The following is a 10545-nucleotide window of genomic DNA, read 5'->3' on the forward strand; positions in this document are numbered from 1 at the left end:
GTAAAGAGTACTGTAAAATATGCAAATATATTAGCTTTTTCACGTTTTCATGGTTTCGGGACCAAAAAGGTACCCTGCTTTTATATTTTTATCAGAAAATTCAGTAAATTTGGCGTAACATATCAAAAAATCAGAAATGTATGTTGTTTTGTTTTTGAGATATGATTTTTTTGAATATAGAGAACCATTTATTTTAGTACTAGTTACTCTAAAATTGCTTGAAATTGCAAATTCTAATAAAACTATGCATAGTATTGCTTTTTGAAGTGATCCCTGATGGTTTTGGTATCCATAATATTATAAGGAATCATAATAAAATCAAATTTAAAAAAGTGTCTTGTATTTCAAAAAATCATATCTCAAAAACTAAAAAACATACATCTCTGATTTTTTGATATGTTACACCAAATTTCTTGAATTTTCTGGTAAAAATATAAAACCAGGGTACCTCTTTGGTCCCGAGACCATAAAAACGTGAAAAAACTAATATATTTGCATATTTTATAGTACTCTTTACATTTTAACCCCTTTAACGTATTTTTCCTGAAAACTACAATTCAATAGCTTTCAAACAAAAAAAGAAGTTTAAAATCGGTCAACTGGTTCAAAAGTTACGATTTTTTGAAATTTAAGTTTTGAAAAACCTTTATTTTTTGGACCACCCTATATGAAAATTGGTCACCCTAATGACAAAATAAAAAAATACGGGTCTAATTATTTCCGAAGAACTATTGCGGAGATTCCACCTGTTTAGACTCCTGCGCGAAAATTAGTTGCGTGGATTTTTCTTGCGTGGGCCCACAGATATGAAAATAGACCGCATCCTGGTGAATATTTCACGCTGTGTTGTTACGTACACATTTGGTGATAGTTTTCCATTGTAAACAAACATTTATAATGAACCTACGCTGAAAATAAGCCTATTTATTTATTTGCGTTCGAATCTATAAATCTTCGCAACTGGCAATACAAGCCCACCAAGTTTCACGACACTCGGAGATGCACTCTATCGTTTTTCTATGGAATGGCTGTATAATGAGTTGCAAAATGATGATTTTTACAGCACGAGTTGTACATTTATCCAACGAGGCTTGCCGAGTATCCAAGTATCCGCTGGAATGAGTTTGTTCACACTTTCCGGTGCCAACCAGGGCGTACATACATGGTGAGTGTGATAATTGTTGGAAAACGATGTATCCGAACGAGATTGCGTTCGAAAATGGATACATCACCAGAAATTACGCCCCTGGAAATTACAAAATTATTTGCTGTGTGGCGCACTAATCAATCTTTTTTAGCAAATCATCGTACAGATCACCATTTTAATATATGCAAACATATACATACATACTTTTATTTGCTCAACAGCACATTTAAGAAAAGACATAATCAACAATAGTATTCCACAATAGAGTTTTGCATAGAAATTCAACCTCAAATTTCTCCCCGAGAGAGAAAAGAACGGCAACGAATAGGAATCAAAACAAACCACCGGAAAATGTCAAAATTCGTATGGGAGAGAAAAGGAAGGGACGAAAGAGAATGAACCAAACGTTCATTCGTGACGTCATCTTGCAGTAACCTATCCACTTATCCGCGAGCGGTAATGGCGGCGGCGGGCACAACCAACCGGTTCAGATTTTGACGTTTGTTGGGGGAAAGTCAAAACAGTTTCATTCTCCTCTTCACCCCTTCACCCACCGCTCGGTGGCGCCAACCGATTGCGATCCCCAAGAAACGTCAAAATTCGAATCGGTTGATTGTGCCCGCCGCCGCCATTACCGTTCGCGGATAAGTGGATACTCGGTTTGTTGTGGCGCCCAATGCTCGCCAGGTCACGATCCACCTGATCCGCCCATCGTGCTCTATGCGCTCCACGCCTTCTTGTGCCAACCGGATCAGTAGCAAACACCAGCTTTGCAGGGTTGTTGTCCGCCGAACATATGTATATAAATATCTATATCGTTATCTGGAAGCGTTTGGTACGGGAGGTCCACGCTTCCATCTTTCCCTTCGATTTCAAGGTGAAAAATGTTTTCAAATATTGACTATGTTGAAATCGCTCTATCTCTTGAAATCTTCTCTGTGGTACATGCTGCGCAGTTGACCTGGACGTTAGACAAGTAAAATGATAGACTTGAAAAGTTTTCATTTTCCAGGATGCATTCAAGTAATGGCTGCGTTAGTGTGAGATTAGATCTTGGATTAGATAGATTAGATAGCGATGGCAACCAAGTGTGCATCCATTTTTATCACTCCACAAGCAAGGACAATGTGCACCTGCCCCAAACACGGGTCACTTTCCGTTTTTTTTTCGCCGAAGAATGCAATGCGACCGAGATCCCCATCGCAACTGCCCCAAACACGCGTCACTTTTCGCTTTTTCCGCCAAACAATGCAACGCGACCGAGACTGACATCGAAACTCTGGACAATATATCTTCCACCCATATGTCCTAAAGTCCACATTTATCCTATGCACAGGCTAAGCGGTGTAATCACGAGTACCTACGAATGTCTAAAATGTAAATTAAAATCATTTAACGGTGGCTGTACATCATATACCGTCAAAAACTCTTGTATGGCACATTCGACATTTCGGCACCAACATTTCAAAAGGGCGTAACTGCATTTACAACCAATGCCTTCTCACAAAGCTGTGGAGTGTATCCCATCCATCTCGAGCAATCCACTAGCACAAACAGAAAGATAAAATCCTCCTCTTTCGATTAATGGATGTGAATTGCGTGAGATGAATGAAATACGACCTGCAGCTCTGTGAGAAGGCATTGGTTGCAAAAGCAGTTACGCCCTTTTGAAATGTTGGTGCCGATTTCTAGAAATTTTTGCATTTGCAGATGATCGTTCGTGCTACAAACTGGGTTGGACATCTGCGCAGTTTTTCAGTTGAGTGTCACAAAAAATTTGCTTTTCGTGGTATTTCATAGAAGCAGAGTTCTGGAAGTGCTTCAAAACGCACATACAACGGTCGTAATTGACGTTCACTGGAGAGCAAAACTCAACTACCAAGTGTCTCCATGAGCTTGTATCTATTCAAATGTGTTGAAGGATTATTCGGAAGATTCTAGGTAGTGACCTGAGAATAGTGACCACCGCCCAATATGTTCCGGGCACATGGAACCATTTGGGAAAGGCCATTTTCATAACAATTCTGAAGACTGGCTTGCGACATACATATCAAATTTCTTTCCCACTTTATGCCTACCACGGTTTTCGGCTATTTTTTGTGTATTGTTTGTAACTACTGAGAATAACAGGGCTGCTCCGTAGTCACAGTGGCTCCCAACTACTCCCGAAAACAAGCTCAGTAGCATGAGACCCCGCAAGCTGTGTCTCAGAAGCAGGGATGAGAAATGTACTGGAAAAAACGGTTACCGGCTGTACATTTGACATTTTTCCACACGAACATCATAGGCCCAGCCAAACTCAAACTGTTCGAAAAATAAATGTCATAACATTTTTTTTTCCTGCAGCCTTCTTTCTCGAAACGGTTTCCAAGCGCGAGAGCGCCAGTACTCGAGCACAACGACGACAAAAATTTCTGTCTCTCCCGTTTTCGCATTTTTCTGCGTTTCAAACCGCTTCTAGACAAGCTTCTTTACATGCATCACAAAGCTAGGAGTGTGCTCTAGCTATTTGTGCAAATCGATTTAAATTATTTATTAAAACAAGTGAGTTATTAGCAGTTGAAAATATTTGACATTTTTCGCAATCACCCGCCTCAGCATGACTGCTCATAAATATTTTCGTGGGGAAGCAAAAACCATCAAGCGTCTGCTTGACTGCCGTCGGCGCGGCATCTGATGGTATTGGTGCTGCCGTTGTTTTGTTTTTATTTTACTGCCAGTATCGATGAACGAAAAAGAGAAAGAAGTATTTTTGCCATCCCTGCTCAGAAGACAAAGCCGGCATGCTACTTGGTAATCGGAGGGTCTTTGCGGACAAAGTATGAAAAACTCTAAAAAGATTCACATTTTTAAATATTCAAGTCCTAGGGGGCATAGCACCAACATAAGGCACGGAAAAGGCTGGCAACCCGATTCAGGCCTCTTGTAAGGCCTATCAGCTTCCTGTCATGCAACTCCGACCCATATGTCTCCTAGTTGGCAACCTTAGCGATCGAGTGAACAACCGTGGGGTTGATGTTAGGCCCTCCGAGCCGGCCGTGAAAAACCAAGCAGTAACCAATAATCAACAAGAAAATGCGAACCGATAAAATTGGCAGTCCCAGGAACAAGGAAGGACTTGCGAATGGAAGCACGGTACGTGGCACTATCAATTTCATCGGGAGCACTGGCAATCCGCATACTTACTTGCCGATATACTGAAGCACCGACATTGTAGCGCTACAGGAGGTGTATTGGGCAGGACTGCCGGTGCCTTTGGAATTGATCATACCACCTGCCAGAGCTCCGGCAACTCACGCGAGTTTGGAACGGCGTGAGGTGATCAGTGTTGGTAAAATCACACTCAAAGCAGACTCATGAACCGCTCCTGCGTGAGCAAACTCGCGCACCATTCTGAATCATTTTCTCACGCGCGAGATTGTTATGCAAAATCTCGCTCTCACGTGTCAAGCGTCGAAATCTCGTTCGCTTGTGAAACGAATCCAAATCAATTTGAGCGGCATTCAATGTTGGTGTACGCTAGATTTGCTTTTGTTGTATCATATAATCCTAGAAACGTTGATGTAAATATTAAAAACACCAAGAAATAAAGCAATGAGTGAAACCGCGAGTCAACTCATGCATGATTTTTTCGGCGGTGAGTTTGGCGAGTCAAGAATCGCGCGTGAAACAACTCAACCATGAGATTTGAGAATTTGAGTTTTTACCAACACTGGAGGTAATCGAAAGGTGAGAGCTGCGCTACGACGAGCATCTGAATGTTACGGAGAGCGCAGACATGAGAAGGTTCAAGGCATAGGGAGAATGTGTACGTCAGGACAGCAAGAATCAACAAGAAGCCAACTCCCACGTTAGGTGAAGTTAAGGATGCTATCAATAAGCTCGAAAACAATAAGTCAGCTGGTGAGGGTGGTATTTTTTTTTTTAAAGACACTACACCGTCTTCAGCCAGAGGCTGCACAGACTGAACATTACATACACGAGACAACGGACAACACACATAACACCCAGTGGCCCAGTGGCGAATTTTCCGTTTGACGAAAAGTTTTCCCCGACTGGAGCGGGAATCGAACCCGCACTCCGAGGCTTACGAAACGCCTAGACGACTGACGCCGCTAACCGCACGGCCACGAAGCCCACAAAGCTGGATTCTTGGAGCTGATCTCATCAAGAGTAAAACTGCGCCCAAAACTCTCCGTCATCAACAATGTACGGTACCGGCGACCGCCACGGTACAACCTAGAGCGACTGAAACAACCGGATGTCGCCTCAGCATACGCGCAGAATGGCGAAGCCGCGTTGCCAGACGAGGGCGAGCTCGATGAGGCCCCTCTAGAGGACTGCTGGAGTACAGTGAAAGCAGCCATCAACGACGCAGCCGAGAACACCATTGGGTACACGGAACGGAATTGAAGGAACAAGTGGTTCGACGAAGACTGCAGAGCGGTTTTGGAGGAGAAAGAACGCTGCGAGGGCGGTAATGCTGCAGCAAGGGACCCAACAGAACGTGGAACGTTACAAACAGAAGCGGAAACAGCAGACCTACCTCTTTCGGGAGAAAGAGCGCCGCCTGGAAGAAGCGAAGTGTGAAGAAATGGAACTGCTGTGCTGTTCCCAAGAAACACGGAAGTTCTATCAGAAGCTCAACGCATCCCGCAACGGCTTCGTATCGCAAGCCGAAATATTCAGGGATGAAGACGGAAACCTCTTGACGGACGTACGTGAGGTGATCGAAAGGTGGAAGCAGCACTTCGATCAGCATCTGAATGGCGTGGAGAAGTATTTTTGACATGTTTGAATCATGATCCAAACTTTTAAGAAAGCTCAGACAGATATTGTCGCGCTTATCTTGGATTCTCAGCCAAATGCGTTCGAAACACGCAGCATCAGATCGCGCCAGACCGCGCACGTATGCTTTGTACACGGTGTGCACCTTGGCTCAAACTGTTTTTGCAGCCGCCGGGTGGGAGTTGTCGCGTATAATCACTGTAGCGTGGTTAAAAAAAATCATTTTTGCTCCACACCGCTTGTTCGATTTGTAACCAAATTCTATGCCACTCCCGATAGAATACTGATCGGACTTCAACGATTCCTTTAACTTCCACAATTTGAAAGTTGTTATTCAAATAGGATTTACTCAATGAAACAGAATCTCAACTGAAATCAAATAGGTGTGATATTCTGTGCAGTAGTTCAAAATGAGAAACTGTCTTAAAAGCTTTTGAAAATCCATTCAATAGCAGAAGGCTATTGCTTTTTTACCAAAATGTTGATGGATTTCGTCATGCATTTTGAGCAAATTCTGAAGTAAATGCCGAATAGGTGCTTGAGGAATTTCTTGTTTAAACTATTTTTGCTGAAAATAAAAACATTATATGAGATCACGAGGCAAAGTGAACGTCACAGAATTGCTTTAGTACGTTAATTGTTGTACCATGTAGGAGAGACTTGATCCTTTTTTCTTAATTTGCCTGTAACTTTAAGAAAAAAACACAAAACTAGATCCATTTTTCGTACAGAATGGCAGGTAAACATCTATTGCAAGTTGATACATAACAAAAGGACTTTAAATTATTGTTAAAATTTTCAAAACTGTGTTTTTATGGAGGCATGTCTTATGATGTATTTTTCAAAAATGGGTCAAAATTGATCCCCTTTTGAGCACATGGTTAATTCAAAGGGAAAATAACTCCAGAAGCTTCCTATTCATTTTCTTTTCAAGTTTTCTTGCATTTTTTATGCATACGGTGTATTTGAAATTATAAGATTTCCTTAAATTGTTAAGGATATGCCGTATTTTGAAAATGAAGAGACTTGATCCCCCTTTTCATGATTTGTAATAAAATACTAATTATCTGACACGTTTTATCATTGAATATACTAGAATTCCGAGTAAATAGAGAATAGAGTTAATAAACTATAGAGGACGAATTTCGCTGCTGTTCCCTTTGTTCTCGTTCGCAAACATGCCGGGTATCTACCTGTCAAACTACATACTTTTTCGCTTTGACACTTAGGGGTAGGCGGGGCATAATGAGCAGGTGGGGCATAATGAGCACCTTGTATTTTCACTGTAAATCTTCAAATTAACAAAACAAATTGCTTGATTGTAGCCTTATTATCTAAAATCCAATGAGTTGATGACAAAACATTAGTCAAAAAATCCATTCACCTTGAAAAAATAATCAAAATGCATAAAGTGGTCATGTACTGGGAAAATATTATAAGAATCAGGTGACCTAAAATAAGGTTTTGGGTATCGAAATCACAACTTAGTGGGCATCTATCGATTTTCTTGATATTCCATAGGCCAATGAAATGTATTTGTAACACTTTTCAACTATTTGTATAATTATTTTGTTGAAAAAATATGCTTCAAAGAGTTGGTAGTAGGGTGGGGCAGAATGAGCAACTAGTGAAAAAATAATGAAAATTGTAAACATCTTCAACAAACAAATTTTAATTTTGGGTTTCTCTGTTTTGATGCATATAGTAAGGTTTTGTCTGTAACTTTCAATTTATTAGCTTTCAAATTTCAGTATCTGTATATTATCACCGTTTAAAAATTCCTCAATAGAAGACTTATTGGAACCCCACAGTTTCCTACAAATTAAACCCCGTAATCCCTTCAAATTCTTATTGATTGTTGCCGGTATGCTTTATCATTGATAAGAATAGTCAATTAGCATTTGATTGTGTATAAAACTGATATTGATCATCCTGCCCCACCTAGGGTGCTCATTATGCCCCACCCCCAAAACGCAACTCGCGATTTTATACGTTTTTAAAAACATAAAATTCTACAACATTTATAACTTTATTCGAAATTTCAACGATTGGCTTTTGTCAGTTAAGGTTCAAATGAGGATTGAACGTTAAAATTACACATTGGTTGCACTTAATTTACTGGATTTGGTGGCAAAATGCTTAAGCTGCTCATTATGCCCCGCCTACCCCTATATCCCTCCCTATCTCCGCCAGCAAGAGATGTTGTGGCGGCGACGCCAGCGACATTCGTCCTCTATAGTTTATTAACTCTATTAAATAGAGGCTTCCAAATAGAATTTTATTTTTCACATGTATAATGTGTGTGTAATCCTCGAGGGATCAAGTCTCCCCATGTCACTGTTGTATACACTAAGCTACATTAATGAAATATTTATATAACAGCCTTTTGGATAAATACATTTGATAGTACACAATTTTTTTCACCGACATTGTATTTGATGATTTTTTTTTAAATAGCGTTCAAAGTTTACTGTTTTGTGTGAATTAGTACAACATTTTTGCAGATATATTACCATGTTGTATGTTGCCAAGTGAAACATGAGAAGTATAAATGCAATCTAGTCACAGGTATAGTTATTTTTAAGCTTCAAACAAATTGTAAAACACAAAAATGTCCGAAACGCCAATAAAAGTGAGTTTTAGATCATTGAACACACAAAAAAATATTTCTATTAAATAAGATTACATAAGACAATGATAAAATCAAGGCTAAATGGCGTGTTTAGGACATTTTTGTGTTTTACGATTTGGTTGAAGCTTAAAAATAACTAAACCTGTGACTAGATTGCATTTATACTTCTCATGTTTCACTTGGCAACATACAGCATGGTAATATATCTGCAAAAATGTTGTACTAGATCACACAAAACAGTAAACTAGCGTTCAACGCTATTTAAAAAAATCATCAAATATCATGTCGGCGAAAAATATTTACATGAAAGCTTATGTATTTTTTAGGTGATCGCCGATGAAAAAACTTGCCCGAACTTGCCCGACTGCAAGAACGTCCTATATACATTTTGCGTGATTTTCAGGAACTTTCTATAAAAAAAAAACAATGCATATTTTGTTTTTTTTTTCAACTAATTTCTTTGATATATGTTTTGTTTTAGTATTTTTCATTATTATAACTCGAAAACGGACATTAAATTTGTTTACAAACGTAATTTAATGAAAAAACTCGATTTTAGGTAGGTATTTTATAAAACGACTAATATCTCAAAAACAGTAGGCTTTGGAAATTTGACGTCTTCGGCAAACTAAGCATAAATAGCCGAACAACTTTGCCGAAGACACCATACCGCTAAAATGAAAGATGGCCAAATTGTCTTATAGGACTTTTATGCGAATAACGTAAGAAAAATATGCTACCGTTCAGAAATCGACCTTGTTCATAGAAATATTTTCTCTGAAGACACCAAGTGTAGATCTCGACATCTCGACGAGCTAGAGGTTTTTTCCGTGTATTTTCAATCCTGCCCCAGTGTGCAGTGTACATCTGCCTAAAACGTGAAGTACATGCTGACTTGCGGAACTGCGAACGTCAAGGCAAGCCTAGATAGCAGTAGTGTTATGATAGACGGGAACATTTTTAAGGTAGTGAAGGACTTCGGATCCTTAACGACAGCCAACAAATCATCAGTGGAAGTCGGACCTGCTATGAGCTCCACAAGCGCCTATAGTCGAAAAAGATTCGGGCACAAGACCGAGACTATGCTCGAGGAAGACAAGCAAGCCCTCGAAGTGTTCGAGCGTCGGGTGCTTAGGACCATCTTTGGCAGTGTGCAGAAGAACGGGGTGTGTCGGCGAAGGATGACCCACTAGCTCGCTGAACTCTACGGCGAACCTATCATCCGGATGCAAACGCAGAACCACAACCCTGCAAAGCTGATGCCACAAAAGTTCAGCTTATTGGACGCAGTGGCTTAATTTCCCTAACAGGGGAGCAAAAAAGAGATCCGGATGGTAGAAGAAGACTTGGAGGGCAGCGTTCAAGTCGGGCGGACCATGTGTAGAACGATCTGGCAAACATGGAACGCGGCTGACGATGGAGGGCTGCAGCCACGAACCGCGAATTGTGGAGAGGAATTGTTGATTCGATTCTATTAAAATTGTAATGTAACGCTAAATAAATAAATAAATGTTACCATATTGAATAATTAGATAACGTTAGCTCTGTTCAAATGAGTAATAAACTGATAATAGGTATGTCGTCATTGACATAGCATGTTCAAATTCAATCACAGCCAGACGCGCCAACTTGGTCAACTTTTGGGGGGGTTTGGTTGGTCAAAGCCTGTTTTTTTTATATATTGTATGGGAAAATCGAAAAACCGTCAAATATTGGGCGGGCAAAACCATGATTGCCCAATCCCCCCTAAGTTGATGCTTATGATCTCAGCTGATTTTCAATGTAAAGCTAAACGGGTAACGTCAGACAAAAAATAAAATTTCATGTTGCAATTCTACTTGGGTACCTCGTTTGAAACTTTCAGCATTTATCTCTGGTCAGAATTTTATAGACCTTTCAAATGAACCAGAGTCCAACAAGTATTGTTCAATTGTTCCAATTACATTAGTTCCATATGCTAAAAACGTATCTCAATGAA

Source organism: Aedes albopictus, chromosome 2 (assembly GCF_035046485.1).
Source record: "Aedes albopictus strain Foshan chromosome 2, AalbF5, whole genome shotgun sequence".
NCBI lineage: Eukaryota > Metazoa > Arthropoda > Insecta > Diptera > Culicidae > Aedes > Aedes albopictus.